The sequence below is a fragment of the Lissotriton helveticus genome, chromosome 6 (genome assembly GCF_964261635.1).
Source record: "Lissotriton helveticus chromosome 6, aLisHel1.1, whole genome shotgun sequence".
Lineage (NCBI taxonomy): Eukaryota > Metazoa > Chordata > Amphibia > Caudata > Salamandridae > Lissotriton > Lissotriton helveticus.
This window is the reverse complement of record NC_136067.1, coordinates 1,320,452,343-1,320,471,421: the sequence shown is the minus strand read 5'-3', so window position 1 is coordinate 1,320,471,421 and position 19,079 is coordinate 1,320,452,343.

The following is a 19,079-nucleotide window of genomic DNA, read 5'->3' as shown; positions in this document are numbered from 1 at the left end:
TTAATATGCTGCAAGTACAGTTTTAAATAGTGTTCTTTTAAAATAACTTGGTTCGAAAAATGTAACCAAGACTTCTCGCGCCTGGACTCTTAGTAGCATCTGATAAATATTTTGGGATTCAAACGGCATTGTTTCTCCCCCAATAACCAAATATTTCATATTTTGCAAAAAGCAAACCAAATAATAAAAAGCTAAATTCGGCACTCCCCACCCTCCTCGTGCCAGTGGTAGCATCATATATTTTGAGGCACCCGGGCCTTCTTCCAACCCCCAATAAACCTATCCATGACTGATTGCAGCTGCATAATTGTGCAAGTGTCAAATCCAGTGGCACCGTCCCAAAATAATAAAGAACCCTGGGAAGTATACACATCTTTAAAACATTCGGTCGACCAACCATTGATAAATGTAGGCATTCCACCTTTTCCAGCTGTCTTTTAACTAATCCTAGTATATCAGCCCGGTTTACATCGACTATCTCCTGGAGTGACATCCTCATTTTAATCCCCAAGTACCTTGCTTCTTGTGTCACACGTGCCTCTCCAGGGCAAAGCCCCTCTGTACAAACGATCTGGGTTTTTGAGATGTTTAGCTTATATCCAGCAGCCTTCCCAAACTCTTGAGTCAAATGTGCAATCTCTCTTAGTGCTTGCTCAGGGTCCGATGTTACAACTGCTATGTCATCAGCGTAGGCGAGAACACGCACTTGATGCTCGCCCACTACCATTGATTGTATACCATTAGTGATCTCCAGTATTTGCAGAAATGGTTCGGTGTAAATAGCGAAAAGTAAAGGCGAGCATGGGCATCCTTGCCGTGGTCCCCCTGGTAATATATACAAAAGATGATTCTTGTCCCATGGTACGAATCTTAGCCCGCGGGCGTTTATACATAGTCTGTAATGCAAGCAAAAACTTGGGCCCAAACCCCATCATACGCATTGTAGCCCATAGAAATGCCCATGTAACACGGTCAAATGCTTTTTCAGCATCTAAAAATATTATGCTAATATTTTTTTGTAGTGAAGCAGCATAATTCAACAACGCTATAACCTTATGCAGATGATTGACCGTGCTCCTGCCAGGAAGGAACCCATGCTGATGCCGAGATACCAGTGGTGGAAGGACTTGCACTAACCGAGTTGCAAGTATTTTTGAGTATACTTTTGCATCCGCATTTCTTAATGATATAGGTCTATATGACCCAGGAAGTCTGGGGGACTTATCTTTCTTCTTAAAAACCACTATATTTGCGTCATCCCAAGATGGATTGGGATTTCCACATTGAGAGGATATAAAAGTGGCAAGCATATCGTCCTTTATAATAGGAAAAAGCATCCGATAAACCTCCAAAGGCAGTTTATCAGGTCCAGCTGTTTTCCCTAGCGCTATGTCGTCTAGTGCTGTCTGTAGTTCTTGCATAAAAATTGGAGCTTCCAGCTCTTCTCTTTCAGTAGACCCTAGCTCAGATAAGTCGAGTTCACGGAGGTATTGCTCGATCTGATCCTGAACAACAGGATCTTGAGTATATAATTATTTATAGTATGAGTGAAATACCTCCATCATACCTTCCATGGTCTCAGCTGTACCGCCTCTATTATTCTCCAAGATTTCAATTCATTGAGATGCCTGCCTGCCCCGCAGTCTTTGAGCTAGACATCTACTGGTTGTTTCCCCATATTCATATCTTTCAGCTTTACGTATTTTAAACTGGGTTGCTATTTCTTGACTCCAGACTCCATTAATCCTAGCCTTGCTACAGGCTACTTTAGTTTGCACAGTTTGACTGTTCATATTGGTACTAATAACTGAAATAAGCTCACACTCAGCCTTTCTTAAATCCTCAATTAAATTCTCTATTAAAGCTTTCTGTTTCTTCTGTTTAGTCCAGCCATAACTACAAGTTTCACCCCTTAGTATAGCTTTAAAAAAGTCCCAAACCATTGGTTGGGTAGCTGTTCTTCTATTACATTCTAAAAACTGCGTGGCTCAAAGTTGAGTATAGCATATATGTTCCTCATCGCTTACAAGCTTTTTACTAAATGTAAATGATCGCTGTTCCCGCATAATGTTGAAGCGAATCAGGTCCATATCCACAGGGCCATGGTCCGACGTAATACGGGACATTACCTGCATCTTTCCACCAACAGTTAAAAATCGGGGAAAGAAAATATAGTTTAACCCACGGGTACTCATAGTATGGCCTGCGGGCCGCCAGCGGCCTGGCAAGCCTTCCCTGGTGGCCCACAGACCTTGCACACATCGTACCAGTGTTTTAGTTCTTTTTTAAAAAGAGTGTCTGCAAACACAAGTTGCAGCAGTGCGACTCAGAGACTCTGCTACTCTGTGGGGGCCGGCCGGGCGATTCCTGCATAGTTAGAGTGGAGCTGCAGGGGCGCTAAGAGGTGAACAACACAGCCTCATTAACATGCTAATGGTCTTTTAAAGACCTGTTAACCCGCTCGGTGCGGCTGGGTGTGTGTGTGTGTGCGCTCCGAAGCTGTCTCAGCCTGGGCTGACACAGAGTCAGGGTGAGATGACAGAGGGAGAGGAAGGGAAAGTGAGGGAGAGGGAAAGAAAGTGAGACAAAGTGAGGTAGGGAAAGGGAGACCGGGTGAGGGAGTGAGAGAGGGAAGGAGGGAAAGGGAGGGAGGAAGGGAAAGGGAGGGGGAGGGAGGGAGGGAAAGGGAGTGACAGGGAGGGAGTGAGGGAGGTAAAGGGAGACAGAGCGAGGGAGAGAGGGAAAGTGATGCAGGGAAAGGGAGGGAGAGAAAGGGAGTGACAGAGTGAGGGAGTGAGGGAGGGAAAGGGAGACAGAGTGAGGGAGTTTGGTAGGGAAAGGGAGACAAAGTTAGAGAGGAGGATGGAGGGAAAGGGAGTGACAGAGTGAGGGAGTGAGAGAGGGAAAGGGAGACAGAGTGAGGGAGTGAGAGAGGGAAAGGGTGACAGAGGTTGGGAGACAGAGGGAGAGGGACAGAGCGAGGGGGACAGAGTAAGGGAGAGTGAGAGAGGGAGGGTGGGAGACAGAGAGAGAAAGCGAGCGAGAGAGAAAGATGTGTGTATGCTGGGTCTGGTGGCTCAGTGGACGAAGGTGTCCGCTGCAGGGACCAGTGATCAACCTCATGGTCAGTTTTTTTTTGTTGCTATAGCCCCGCCCCCTCCCCCACTGACCCCGCCCCCACTGGTGCGGCCCTTGGCAACAAACCACAGTGTAAATTTGGCCCTCAAGAGAAAGTTTGTGAGTACCCATGATCTAACCTAACAAACTTATTATGTGGAGAAGAGAAAAACGTATACCCTGGATCTCCATGATTCACCACTGTCCATGTTGCTGTAGCAGCTGATGCAGAGCCCTGAATACTTTCCGATTGCGGCCTTTGTAATCAACAAATTGGGCATCCCATATCTGAGAATCCCCATGTATATTAAAATCCCCAAATAATAGCAGAGGGGTCCCCCACAGTGCTAACTCAACATTCAAAGACTCCAAGATATCTGCTTCATCTAGGTTAGATCCATACACTCTGTATATTGTAGTCTTAGTGCCCCCTACAATACATTCTGTGATCGCCCACCTCCCGAAGTTGTCCGCCCTATCTCTACCCATACCAATTACAGCCCGGCACCCCAGAATTGCCACCCCCCTATTCATAGTAGATTGTCTAGATGCCGATAATAATGTAAATCCCAACTCTGAAAATATCCTACGATTGGACCTAGGGATAGGCATTTCCTGTAAACAAAGAATGTCGGGATTAATTAACCGCAGCTCTGGTGATAAAAAAAAGCTCCAAATAATAAATTGTCTCTCAGCCATCAGTTCGTAAAACTCACCGGAGTAGTCTCAACTGCTCTTAGATGATTTCTTGTAACGCCGTCGCCAGTCAGCAGCAACGTCAAAATATCCAAAAAAAGACAGATAAAGACCAAAAATGTCTAAAGTGGTTCTTCTTCTTCCACTTCTTCTCCCACAAAAAAGAAAAAACATTTTTTGAAACCGGTATACTGCTATGGTGCAGTAGTGCGTTGTACTCCTGTGCTCACATTGCATTTAACATAGCTTTCTAAGCGGTTTTTGCCCCCAGGCTTTCTTCGACCAAATAAAGAATTAAACCATTATAGTGCGTTATATGCCGGTCCTCGCTATGTATTTCATTATAGCTTTTCCAAGCCTTACTTGCAAAGCGCTCCTCCGGCTCCACACAGAAATCGAACGGCTCCAAACTACCTCAGGTGAGCGGTATCGCGCCCGGCTGCCGTTTAGCAACCGCCGCGCCTCGCTATGTTTCACGCTCCGCAATCTGCTCTCCTCCGCTCGCCCATGAACATACCGTGGCTCTCCCTTTGCCAAAAGACAAGATTTTACACTTTAACCGGTGTCAGAAGAGAACTTGAAGAACTTCACGGCAAATTCCAGGCTGTGTTCACCGAAGAAACACCAGAGAAACACGCTTTAATATCACCTCTGGGAAAGCCAAGTGAGGAGCCCCTTACACACACACCCATCGTGCAGGCGTCACCTTGCCTTCCAAAAGCTACTGTAGTTTGATCTTAAGGCTATGTTGGTCAGCTTGGTGGGGGGCCCGCGCCACCACATCCTCCACTTTCAACATGTCTGCTTCCAGGTCCACCACCCTCTTATTTAGCTCAGCTCTATAACCCACTATTAGTGACAACGCCCTGCCCTTTATGACTGCTCCGAATGCTTCGAATGCTCCCCATATCGTCACAGCCGAGTCGATGGAGCCCACGTTCTCGCCGAAATATAATTCGGTATTCTTTCGGAGAGCCTCTTTGATCTGAGGTATCTTTAAAACCTCAGCTATATTTTAATGGTACCAGGGTGTCTAGTCTGTTGTATGCCAAAAGTTGTGTGGACTGGAGAGTGGTTGGAAATCCCACAGGCCAGACGGCTCAAGTTTATGAAGGCGTGGATATCCTGAGCGTTTGTGAATATGTAATATATCCGAGATTTGCTACCAAGCGCCCTAGATTGGAATGTGAAATGTGTGTGTAGAGGGTTAAGCCAGCTCCAAATGTCTACAACTCCCAGTGCATACTCATAGAGTTGCAAGCCTCTCGGTGAGTCCTCCCAGGGTGGCAGACGGTCGTGAGAACCATCCTTTGCGAGTTTGAAATCCCCCCCAGCACTAGTATCCCCAAGGGCGGTTCCAACAGCAAGGTGCCTACGTCATGTAGTGTCAGTTGTTGTAATCCTGGGGAACATAGACAGAGACAACATTAAGGACACGCCCTTCCCAGGAGCCCGTGACTGCTGCATACCTACCCTGGGCATCAATCCAGGTGTTATGGATAATGTATGGACAACCCTTTCGGATGAGAATCTCCACCTCCCTGGAGCCCGAGGTAAATCCGGAGTGAACTACCATTCTGTAACCTTTTCTATTCAGAGCCCCACAGGAGTTTCTGACCAAGTGTGTCTCCTGCAGCATCACTATGTCAAGCTCCTGCCGTTTAATATACTGTAATGCAATACCCCTGTTAATCTTGTCCCCAAGGCCGTTGACATTCCACGTGAACAAACTAAGCATTAAGCCATGAGTTATCAATCCCGTCAATGAGAGATTTGTATAGCCAGGTGAACTTGTTCATTAGGGGGTCCCGGGCCCTCCCTCAATTACATAGCAGAGTTTTGTTGGTGGCCATAGGCAGCTTATTTGAACTTTATGTGGACTAATTGCGGTGAACCCATTGGTGACATTGGAGAACCAATTGTTGTGGAGTACCAATACAAAACATAGAAAAGAAATCATGAACAAATCCCCCCTTCCAGAATGAACCCTCCTCCCCCACCCTGCCTCCCTGCATAACGGGTCAGAAACCATCCGCCACCCCCAAATTGCAGAGTGCCTGTCACCCACCCTTATCAACTTCGGGAACGTGTACAACTCCACTCCCTAGGGCAACAAATGTAATGCCAAGTCTCTAGCCCCTGCCTAAAAGCCCCCGGGTGTGAAAAAATATACTACATTAAACTTCAAGTGATATAGAGTCACAGATTTGTAAATCCTGACTGTCCGACACCCTCGGACATCAGAGGATCAAAGGCAGATGAGTATGTCCCCTCAGATGACACAATAAGGAACTATGGCAGGAACACAACATTTAGTCCCTGTAGCCCAAGCGAGACAGAAGGAACACAAGCCAGCCCCATGAATGGTCTATTGTTAATTATCACGGGTACCTCCCGCCGTAGGTGTGGATTTGTTTAATTTCTTACCAACTGGCCTGGTAAAGAACCAGTTTTCCGTCAGATTCAATTCGGAGCTTTGCCGGGAACAACATGGCATATTTGAACACTTGGTCACTGAGAGCTCGCTTCACTTCCAGGAAACTCCAGCACTGTTTCTGGACCTTAAGGTGAAGTACCGGAACAATTAAACTTTGCTGTTTTCGATTGTCAATGGGGGGGCCAGCTCTCACAGTTTGCAGAATCACGTCGTGGCTGCAAAAATGAAACACTCGGGCCAGAAGCAGACGGAGAAGGGCTTCTGGTTTCAGCTTACCCCCTGACACCCGATGGGCTCGTTCAATGGAGAAGCATTTGGACAGACCTGTTGGTTGGAGTCGCTGTAGGAACAGCTCCTCGACAAACTGATCAGCAGTTGGCTCTCCGCCCGTTCCGGAATACCAAGAATTCAGACATTATTGTACCGCGTTCTACCTTCATAGTCATTGGGCTGTATTGCCATCGCCTCTTGAGAGTTGCGCAGATCAGTAAACTGCTTCTTGAGAAGGGTTGTGTCAGTCACCAGTTCAGAAGTCGTGCTCTCAATTGTATTCACCCAGTTTGCCATTTTCCTCCTGTCCTCCCTCATTAGGTCCATTTCCGTGGCTACAGTGTATAGTCGGGTTTCAAAAAAAGGTCCGCATAGTGGTGATTGCCACTAGGAGATCTTTGTTTGAAGGCTCCGATTCCTCACCCTGGACTCTGGTAATGCCTGGCCTTTCATCCTGAGATTTCTGCAATGCAAACTTTTCTAGCTTGGCTTGCGTCGCTGTTTTGCCGCTGCGGCCCATCGCCATCTCAGCTCCGTGGAAAGGATGAGGTTGCAGGGCTAGGGAACGACTGCTACTCACCACTGCCTACCCTGGGGATCACCCACTCTGTCTGTCGGCTTTGGCATGTTGCCTTCCAACCCCGCGTCTATACAAGGCTGGGAAGCACCCCTCGGGCACACCTGAGGGGCTCCGGTCACTTACCGCGGCTCTGAGTTTGAAATACCCCCACTTAGGTACGAGTTGTAGCCCTCCGGTCTGCTGACCCCGTGTCCAACATACTCACAGGATTCCGCCAGTGTATCAGGCCCAGATCAAATCTATGCTGTAATAGTAGTTCACACCTTCCCCTAGTGTGTTGTGGGACAGCCGTGTATGCCTCTCCCTCAATGTCCAGCCAGGCCACCAATGCCCCCAGGCCCCCTCAGGGAAACACTGCTGGGTCCAAGCACTCGATTGGCAGCAAAACAATTCTTTAGTGTCCCCACCGGGAGCCCAGTTTTATATGTGGGGTAGCTTGTAAATCAAAAGCAGCCCTGTGGGGGTCCGAGGCCTCTGCAGTTCTGGGGCAATCCACTTCTCCAAAATCTCAGCGGCCCCCTGGATAATCCTCTAATATATTGTGCAGCATATGGGGTGACAGTTGCTTTGGGCGCTGGGGCTGCAGGGAGAATCCCACCAGGGTATGTGCCCTCTCTATGGCGTAGATATGCGGTAGCACAGGGAGGTCTGCATAGAGCCGCGTCAATGTGTTCCCCACCTCAGTCTTCGCTAACCTGCTCCTTTACCCCTCTGGTAGGCTCCGGGGTGGCGGAAAGCAGTCAGGATGCTGGAATCGCCCGGTCGGTGAGGTCGCTTCAGGTGGAGCCTGTGTATGAAGCCGCCCTCGAACAGCAGTCTCAATCGACCCCAAAGTTTGCCCGTACCTAGGGCGGCAGCGATAGCATTCCTGAAACCCCTCGGGACGATGATTCGGTGGAGCAAATCAATTTAAGCGGGTATCTTGGGAGTGGCGCAACGGTGCTCGGCTACCGTGCGGCCATTCCCGTCGGCAGTTGGGCACACCCCCCCAAAAGGCATTTTTGATCCAGAAACCTGTGATTCATTGCCAAAAAATCAAAATAATTAAATTATTCTGAAGAACATCATAGTGCTTAATTTCTGCTTCTGTCACATTTTTGATTCCGGGATGAAAGTTTTCGTTCAAGACAGAGGTGCAAAAAGTCCTTGTTATTGGATGACAAATGAATGCAGTACTGAGGTTGATTAATTTATAGAAGTTTATGATGTATAGGCCCCAGTTACAGAAGGCTGCATTATTTGTAGTACATGTGTAATAACTCAAGTTTGGGTACATATTGAATAACAATTTGTGCAGTGAGAACTGCAGTTCCCACAGTTGCCTCAGTAAACTTCAGCAGATCAGGCCTCTGGAAACTTAGCAAGGAAAAACATAACCGGCAAATTTAATCTCTGAGTTTTTTGGTGTCTGAAATGTGCATGTTATGTCTCATTTTTGGATACAAATAGTATGTGGTGCTATTTGTCGCAACCAATCAATTCATATTGCTGTTTCAAGGCAAGAAATATGACGCCTGCCTCTGAGGTAACTGGAATAGGGATGATAGTTGCAGATGGTGGGCAGAAACATAGCCTCAATGTGCATGCAAGCCTGTAAGAATGGATGGGTCTCCTCTCCTCCTCGCCCCAGTGCCTCCAAAGCTGCAACCGCCGGTCTCAGGGTGCGACTCTGAAACAACAGTAACACAAAGTGCCCTAGGACATGCATATGCGTGTGACACACATGCTTTTCGTCGTGCCCGCAGAATACACAAGCTCAGTGTCTTGAACACGACCAGCAATCAAAAGGTCTCCAGTTTGAATCTTTTCAAGTCTAACTCACCCTTTTATTCTCTAGGGATTAGTAAAGTTATCATCATTAAAATAGGGAGTCAGTAACACTCTTGCTTAGAAACGGCAGCCTGTAGCGCTAGCAAGTAATTAAAGCACTTCAGGCATCTTTGCGGGCAGCCCCGGGTCCACAAAGGGGACCCTCCAAAGAGGGCGGCCCTCTCTTAGTGCCACATGAGGGCACACAAGGTAGCCACCCAGTGTTTGCAACCCCCTAGTGTGCGCGTCATTTCCGGGCAGGAGTGGGCGGGAGGAGAGGTACATATATCTCTCCCACCCACTGAGCGCCCTCTTTTCCCGCAGCCCTGATGCCGTTTAGCCGTGCCACATTTGGCCCCCAGGAGCTGTTCGTCTGTGAGCTTGGTCACCCACCCGCCCATTTTTTGGTGGGTGGTGTGGATGCTAAGCCCGCCCATTGCTGGGACCGCGGTCTGCCATGGGGGGAGAGGGCAGCTCCCAGAGTACTTGGGCAGCGGCCTCCTCCCCTGGCTGTTTGGCCAGGGAGGAGGCGAAAGGAATACAGTGGCCCCAATGACTCTGCCTTGCCGAGTCCCAGGGTGTTGGGAGGCCTGGGGTCGACTCTGCACACCCTGGCGTTTGTCAGCCCAGGGGTACGCCTGTGTGTTTACGGGGTTGCGGGGTGCGGGAGTAGAGCAACGAGCCTCGCCGGGCTGCCTCCAATTATGACTGAGCCTGTGTAGGATGGGCGAGACCCCGACCATGCGGGGCTCAGTGTGTGGGTAGGCCTGGGGTTTCACGTTAAGGTGAGCCCTCTCCAGTCTCACTGCCTGTAGTAGCCCAGATCTTCTCTCGCCTGGTCGCCTACGCCCGACGGGTACTGTAGGCTGCTGCCTGTCTGTCCAAGAGGGTCCCTTGACTGAGAGGGCAAGGCAGAGCACAGGCAGCGCGAGTGTCAACGACGGTACACATTCCGAAGCGGCATTTGGTGATAACCGATTTATTTGCTGGGTTATTTCTGCTAGCGATGTTCAGCGCTGTGGTTGGAATGTTATGAGTGACAAAGGCAAAGATTAGACCCACCGTCATCCCTGCCTTGAAAGATGCCACAGCGGGTTGTGGAATAGATTTTTAAAAAGACGATGTTCATTCTCATTGGCAGGAATTTGGAAGTAGTCCATTTAATGAAAAACGGCGCAACTCTGAATTTCAGCACTATTACGCATATTGATCGCCACTTTATTCAGCCTTTTGCCACCGATTTCTCCTTTCATTTGCATGCGTGTGGCGAGTGATGCTGTGTTTAGGTTACTATTACCATGGCCGTCTAGTAGGTTTCACTCGGGTACTTGGGATACAAGTGCAGGTCCATTAGGAGCCTACAGGGTGGCACCGTCTGGTTACACCAGAGTTTAATGCTACAGAGGGCGCAGTACAATGATGATTTTCAAAACAAATTGGAAAAGTTAATAATTTAAGTTATATATTCCATGAATGGTCTCTTTAGGATGGAGCCCCCTATATGCTTGAAGATTTATATAGCTTCACATGTCTTTCAAACGATGAAGAGATGTGGCCTGGTGCCAAAGTACACCTGCTTCGTGATCTCTGTTGGTTTGGATACAGACTTGCCTGCAGTCCACCAGAGGGTGTTTGTGGGGCAAGTGTGCCTATGTGAGACCTGTCGCCAAAGTACCACCTGCTTGAGGGGCCCCACCATACTGGGGAATGTAGCAATAGAAAGGGTGTGGCCGTTAGCTTTGTGTGTCGACGGTGGCTCGTGTTGGCGTTGCGCACCGGAGATACGCAGCGATTAAGTTGTAGCTGTAGACCTTAGTGACGAGATGTGTTAGAAATGGGGATCTCTTGTTGGCATAAACAGTAGGAGAGAGTTAAGGGATTTTATCCACCAAAGTGGACGGAACAATACTCCTAGTCCCCTAGGTTAGGTATCTGAATTAACAAAAATAATAAGGAGTACCACCAGAAAAAATGCTCAGAGAGCGATTTCTGCGGGATGATTCACTATCAAAGAGAAGAAAGTCCTTCTTTGCTTATTAGTAACCCCTCACTCACCGACCTGGTCGGTGACATGCTTCATCATCGGGGCCACCTTGATGGCCGAGTGCCATCAAGGTGTGCTTCGACACCTGAACTACAGTGGAGCTGGTATGTGAGTGATGAATGTGAAAAAGATGTAGGTGAGTTAAAAATTGTCCTGGTCTGACTTTGAAAAAACTTTATTCTTAAGGCTACTGGACAATACTAAAATGTAAGTGTTGATACAGTTAATGGTATAATTATGACCAAAAGTATCTGGAAAATGTGTGGTGGGTCTACATGTTTCAAACCGTAATGGGAATTACCGGTTTTTCTTCAGGACCAAAACAAGGAAAAGGGGTGGTCAGGGTACACTAACGCCCTGCCGTGCCTGCAATTCCTTGTGCCTTGGCAGCAAAATTCGTGGTGCTAGGCAAAAAAGTACAAGTATAACCCAAAAGTGGTTTACCAATAAAAGACCTGTGGAGAGAAAAATAATAATCACAATCAAACTAGTTACAAGCCTGCAACGTAGTGAAGTGACGGTGTCTCGTGTCTTCATGTCTCTTGAATCATCCCATACTGAAAGTTATATGGTTTGTATTATAGTGCAGTATTTCCGGGGTGCACAGTGCAGCTCAATGAGTATCGTAACTGATTCATGGCGCAGAAGAGCCCGCAGTTATAACCAAGCACACCTATCAATTGTAGCGTGCTTTTGTGGTATTGGGCGTAAATTCATTATTCATTCACACGCATCAAGAACTATCGGTGCGTGGCTATGCAACACTCGTACCATATTTAGGTGAGGGGCATAGCGAAGTGATAACTGTTTCTTAACTTAACATATGACAATACCAGACACACACAACAAAAAACACAAAGTAAACCATGCTTACTCCTAATGGAGGGTCATAGGGCAGCACGGGATGGGGGAGGGGCGGCCTGGTTTAGAAACATATTCTGAAAAAATAGAGAGCATTGGAGTTAAAGTAGTTTGCCCGTTAAGGAGACGTCCGAGAAATGGGGCCGCGTCCCGAGGCACAAAGGTCCTTCTGGGCCTGGAGTTCATCGAGTCTCTACTTACAGTTTCGCAGGCTAAAGGTTATCAGTGTACCTATGAGGTCCCTCCACGCGCCCGTGATCGGAGTGAAGACGGGGCCGGGGATAAGAGAGCCGCCATCGCAGATGTTGGGGGCGTGGCTAGCCTCGCGCGCTGGCGTGATGACGTCATGCAATTGCACTACGGAGGCATTCCGGGGACATTAGTTCCCATAGTTACAGCGCTCGCTTTTTTGATGTTGTTCCAAGCGGAGATACGAAGAGAGCGTATCAATTAATTAACACAAAAGGAAAAAAAAAATCAGAGAAAAAACGGGGACATGGGTTTATATAATTACATTGCCCGTTCAGTTATAAAAGGAAAAAATGGGGACATGGGTTTGTATAATTACATTGCCCGTTCAGTGATTCATTACTAGAGAACCTGCAATCTGGTCTGTACACAGAGTGACAGTTTTTGGGAAAGAGAGTGGTATGTCTATTCAGTTTAAGGACATTTGAGGAACGACTGGTCCTACAAAGCAAAGGCTGATACTAAACCTGCGGGGAGTGGGAAATACAGCCCGGGGTACTGAGGGCATAGGAGGATCATAGAACAAAGGCCCGTTCAGTGATTCATTACTAGAGAACCTGCAATCTGGTCTGTACATAGAGTGACAGTTTTTGGGAAAATGAGTGGTTTTTCAGAGGTATGTCTATTCAGTTTAAGAACGTTTGAGGAACGACTGGTCCTACAAAGCAAAGGCTGATACTACACCTGCGGGGAATGGGAAACAAAGCCCGGGGTACTGAGGGCATAGGAGGATCATAGAACATTGGCCCATTGTATATTACCGTTAAGACCATTAATGTGTGTTGACAGTCTGTACACCCATCTTTGTTCTTTTTCATATAGGCGTTTCTGCAGGTTTGGCCCAGTTGGTAATTGTTCAATGACAGTCCATACCATGTCGTTTGGCGTGTGATTTTTCTCCAGGAAATGGTCAGTTAATCTCGTTGCACTTTTTTTGCAGCGGATGGTGCTGCGATGCTCGCAGATCCGTTGCTTGATCTTCCTGGTGGTCATACCAATGTACTGCTTTTTACAAGTGCATTCAATCAAGTAGACAACATTGCTGCTATTACAGTTTGTGTGTGCAATTTGTCTCCATACTTTGCCTTCTTCCAGTTCTAGTGTCTTTGTATTCCTGGTTAGGTGGCACACACAGCAATTGCCACAACGATAGTGACCAGTCACACTGGGGAGACCCCAAATTTCAGTGATAGATTGGGCAATTGGGACTATCTTAGCTTTTGGTCTGGTTTTTACCAGAGTGTCCTTCAGACTCTGTGATTTTTTAAAAGAAAAAAGGGGTTTCTCCCAATGTAGTTTTCCAGAGTTTATGATTGCCCAATGTTTATTTATACTCTTTGTCACCTGGTTTGATATTGCGCTGTATGTAGTCACGCAAGTCAAAGGTATGGAGTTGTTAGCTCTTGATCTTTCTTCCAGGAGTACCTCTCTCGGCTGATTTCTAGCCCTTTTCTGGCATTTATTTATGATCTTATTGGGATAACCACGACTCTGTAACTTCTCTGATAGATCAGTGGCTTGTTCCTTATATTCAGACAGTTTGCTGCAGTTACTTCTTAGCCTGAGGAACTGTCCATATGGGAGATTTTCCCTGAGTGGACGCGGGTGAAAGCTCTCAAATCTTAAAAGGTTATTTTTAGCAGTGGGTTTGTAATGGGTCCGAGTCTCCAATTTGTTGTTCTCCTTGCTAATCACAACATCAAGGAACACAATTTTCTCCTTATCATAGCAATGGGTAAATCTCAAGTTGCCATCGCAGGTGTTGATCCAGGAGATGAATAGGTCCAATTGCTCAGTGGGTCCCTGCCAGATTGCTAGGACGTCGTCGATATACCGTTTCCAAAAGATCAGGTTATCGCGAAAGGGGTTGGTGTCATTAAGAATGAATCTCTGTTCAAAGTCATGGACATAGAGTCCGGCCACGCTGGGAGCAAAGACACTTCCCATTGATGTACCCCCGGTTTGTAAAAAGAGGGTGCCTTCAAATTCAAAATAATTACATTTCAGAGCCAGACGTGCACATTCCAAGATGAACGCTCTTGGGGTATTGTGTGGCCAATCAGTGTTTGCCAGGGTTTCCTCAAGGACTCGGATGGTATCGTCCTGGGGTATGTTTGTATAAAGGCTTTCTATATCGAAGCTCAAAAGTACTGACTGGTCGTCTACCCTTAGATTTTGAAGTAGGTTTAGTAGGCTTTTGGTGTCTTGTAAGTAAGTTGTTGTGTTTTGGACAATGGTCTTCAAGAAGAAGTCGCAGAATCTCGATAGAGGTTCCAATAAAGATCCAATACCTGATACGATTGGGCGTCCAGGTGGTGGTAGTCTACCCTTATGCATTTTCGGAAGGATATAGAAGTAGGGAATTTTCTCTTCAGTGTTGCAGAGATAGTCGGCTTCCTGCTTTGATATTTTGCCAGTAGCTTCTGCAGATTCTACTAGTTGTACGATTTCTGATTTCAGATCACTAGTGGGATCCGTTTCCAACTTCTGGTAATGTCTATCGTTACTCAGGAGTCTGAGGCATTCTTCACGGTATGTAGTTACATCCATAATCACCAGACCTCCACCCTTGTCTGCAGGTTTTATTATGATGTTTTCACAACTACGCAAGTCACTAAGAGCTCTGTTTTCAACATTGCTCATGTTTTGAAATTTTGTAGTGTTCTGCATCTTTTCAACATCGTTGTAAACAACTTGTTCAAACGTAATTAGTTCCACAGGTGTGGTATGTGTGGGTGGCGTGAAGGTAGATTTCACTCTTAGTCCGGTTTCATTTTCAACCTCATTCTCTTTTGGAGGGCCCTGTTTTTCAAAAAAGGATTTCAGTCGTAATTTCCTGAAAAAACCGGCCAGCTCACAATGTAGTTGGAACTTGTCCACACGTGCTGTCGGGACATAGCCTAGACCCTTGTTCAAGACAATCTCTTCGGTTGTTGTCAAAGGTCTAGAGGAAAGATTGGTTACTAAGGTTTCGTGCTGCTTGGGCCTGCTTTGCTCTTTGTCCGGTTGCTCACTGGGTCTTCCTCTCCCCAGTGTACTTGATTTGGTTGTCTGTTTCTTCCTCTTCCCCGTCGTCCCCTGTGAAAAAAAGGGTTTTGAAACTGGTTCTGCTGAAACGGGGGTGGTTGGAAATGTGGCTGAAAAGGTGGTTGCCATCCATACATTGGGAAATTTGGTGGATGGTTGAACGGGTCTTGAAACATAGCAGGATTGAAGTTGGGCCAAGTGTTTTTGCCTCTTCTCCCCCCTCTGCCTCGTTGTCTATTACTGCCAGTGTTTGACCCATTACTACTGTTCGATGAGTTACTAGAGACATCTGAATCAGACTGTGTTTTCTCTGGTTGTTTAAATTCTGGGTCTGAATAAGGATAGGTGTTCTTGAACGTAAATCTTTTCAAGTCTTTTTTGAATTTGGTAACTTTTTGTTGAGTCAGATTTTCTTTGTATTCATTGATTTCCTTATTTACTTCATCAAGCTTCTTCTTATACCCAGTAATGCTTGTCTTGATATGCGATTCAGTCTTTTGGATTTCGATCTGGATAGCCTCTGATAATCTCAAAGCTGTTTTTAGGATTAGTACAATCCAATCGTGGGTACAGTGCCACGCTATTAGTGCCCAATCTTTCCGGAAGGTGGGGTCATTAAGAAATATCCGCGGAGCGTTTGTAACCAGCAAACCTTTAGGTGCCATGTCATTGGTTAAGTATTCTTTCAAGATAGTACCATGTAGAATGGTTCTTATACGTTCTCTCTTCATCTCTGACAGCTTTTCCCAATCACCTGTCTGTGATATAGTTTGTGAGATATTTGCATCTGAAAAACCTGAGATTTCGCCCATGATGGCATCTATCTCTTCAGTGGAATATGTGAGGCCTTGGTTTTCTCCCATAGTTTCTACTGTGTGTTAAGTGTGAGGGTAGGAATGTCACAGTTAGAAAGAAGGACAGTAAAAACTCTCGCAGCTGTGCGCTGCCAAGATATGTCATAAACAGTAGGAGAGAGTTAAGGGATTTTATCCACCAAAGTGGACGGAACAATACTCCTAGTCCCCTAGGTTAGGTATCTGAATTAACAAAAATAATAAGGAGTACCACCAGAACAAATGCTCAGAGAGCGATTTCTGCGGGATGATTCACTATCAAAGAGAAGAAAGTCATTCTTTGCTTATTAGTAACCCCTCACTCACCGACCTGGTCGGTGACATGCTTCATCATCGGGGCCACCTTGATGGCCGAGTGCCATCAAGGTGTGCTTCGACACCTGAACTACAGTGGAGCTGGTATGTGAGTGATGAATGTGAAAAAGATGTAGGTGAGTTAAAAATTGTCCTGGTATGACTTTGAAAAAACTTTATTCTTAAGGCTACTGGACAATACTAAAATGTAAGTGTTGATACAGTTAATGGTATAATTATGACCAAAAGTATCTGGAAGGCCACATATTCCACTGAAGAGATAGACGCCATCATGGGCGAAATCTCAGGTTTTTCAGATGCAAATATCTCACAAACTATATCACAGACAGGTGATTGGGAAAAGCTGTCAGAGATGAAGAGAGAACGTATAAGAACCATTCTACATGGTACTATCTTGAAAGAATACTTAACCAATGACATGGCACCTAAAGGTTTGCTGGTTACAAACGCTCCGCGGATATTTCTTAATGACCCCACCTTCCGGAAAGATTGGGCACTAATAGCGTGGCACTGTACCCACGATTGGATTGTACTAATCCTAAAAACAGCTTTGAGATTATCAGAGGCTATCCAGATCGAAATCCAAAAGACTGAATCGCATATCAAGACAAGCATTACTGGGTATAAGAAGAAGCTTGATGAAGTAAATAAGGAAATCAATGAATACAAAGAAAATCTGACTCAACAAAAAGTTACCAAATTCAAAAAAGACTTGAAAAGATTTACGTTCAAGAACACCTATCCTTATTCAGACCCAGAATTTAAACAACCAGAGAAAACACAGTCTGACTCAGATGTCTCTAGTAACTCATCGAACAGTAGTAATGGGTCAAACACTGGCAGTAATAGACAACGAGGCAGAGGGGGGAGAAGAGGCAAAAACACTTGGCCCAACTTCAATCCTGCTATGTTTCAAGACCCGTTCAACCATCCACCAAATTTCCCCATGTATGGATGGCAACCACCTTTTCAGCCACATTTCCAACCACACCCGTTTCAGCAGAACCAGTTTCAAAACCCTTTTTTTCACAGGGGACGACGGGGAAGAGGAAGAAACAGACAACCAAATCAAGTACACTGGGGAGAGGAAGACCCAGTGAGCAACCGGACAAAGAGCAAAGCAGGCCCAAGCAGCACGAAACCTTAGTAACCAATCTTTCCTCTAGACCTTTGACAACAACCGAAGAGATTGTCTTGAACAAGGGTCTAGGCTATGTCCCGACAGCACGTGTGGACAAGTTCCAACTACATTGTGAGCTGGCCGGTTTTTTCAGGAAATTACGACTGAAATCCTTTTTTGAAAAACAGGGCCCTCCAAAAGAGAATGAGGTTGAAAATGAAACCGGACTAAGAGTGAAATCTACCTTCACGCCACCCACACATACCACACCTGTGGAACTAATTACGTTTGAACAAGTTGTTTACAACGATGTTGAAAAGATGCAGAACACTACAAAATTTCAAAACATGAGCAATGTTGAAAACAGAGCTCTTAGTGACTTGCGTAGTTGTGAAAACATCATAATAAAACCTGCAGACAAGGGTGGAGGTCTGGTGATTATGGATGTAACTACATACCGTGAAGAATGCCTCAGACTCCTGAGTAACGATAGACATTACCAGAAGTTGGAAACGGATCCCACTAGTGATCTGAAATCAGAAATCGTACAACTAGTAGAATCTGCAGAAGCTACTGGCAAAATATCAAAGCAGGAAGCCGACTATCTCTGCAACACTGAAGAGAAAATTCCCTACTTCTATATCCTTCCGAAAATGCATAAAGGTAGACTACCACCACCTGGACGCCCAATCGTATCAGGTATTGGATCTTTATTGGAACCTCTATCGAGATTCTGCGACTTTTCCTTGAAGACCATTGTCCAAAACACAACAACTTACTTACAAGACACCAAAAGCCTACTAAACCTACTTCAAAATCTAAGGGTAGACGACCAGTCAGTACTTTTGAGCTTCGATATAGAAAGCCTTTATACAAACATACCCCAGGACGATACCATCCGAGTCCTTGAGGAAACCCTGGCAAACACTGATTGGCCACACAATACCCCAAGAGCGTTCATCTTGGAATGTGCACGTCTGGCTCTGAAATGTAATTATTTTGAATTTGAAGGCACCCTCTTTTTACAAACCGAGGGTACATCAATGGGAAGTGTCTTTGCTCCCAGCGTGGCCGGACTCTATGTCCATGACTTTGAACAGAGATTCATTCTTAATGACACCAACCCCTTTCGCGATAACCTGATCTTTTGGAAACGGTATATCGACGACGTCCTAGCAATCTGGCAGGGACCCACTGAGCAATTGGACCTATTCATCTCCTGGATCAACACCTGCGATGGCAACTTGAGATTTACCCATTGCTATGATAAGGAGAAAATTGTGTTCCTTGATGTTGTGATTAGCAAGGAGAACAACAAATTGGAGACTCGGACCCATTACAAACCCACTTCTAAAAATAACCTTTTAAGATTTGAGAGCTTTCACCCGCGTCCACTCAGGGAAAATCTCCCATATGGACAGTTCCTCAGGCTAAGAAGGAACTGCAGCAAACTGTCTGAATATAAGGAACAAGCCACTGATCTATCAGAGAAGTTACAGAGTCGTGGTTATCCCAATAAGATCATAAATAAATGCCAGAAAAGGGCTAGAAATCAGCCGAGAGAGGTACTCCTGGAAGAAAGATCAAGAGCTAACAACTCCATACCTTTGACTTGCGTGACTACATACAGCGCAATATCAAACCAGGTGACAAAGAGTATAAATAAACATTGGGCAATCATAAACTCTGGAAAACTACAT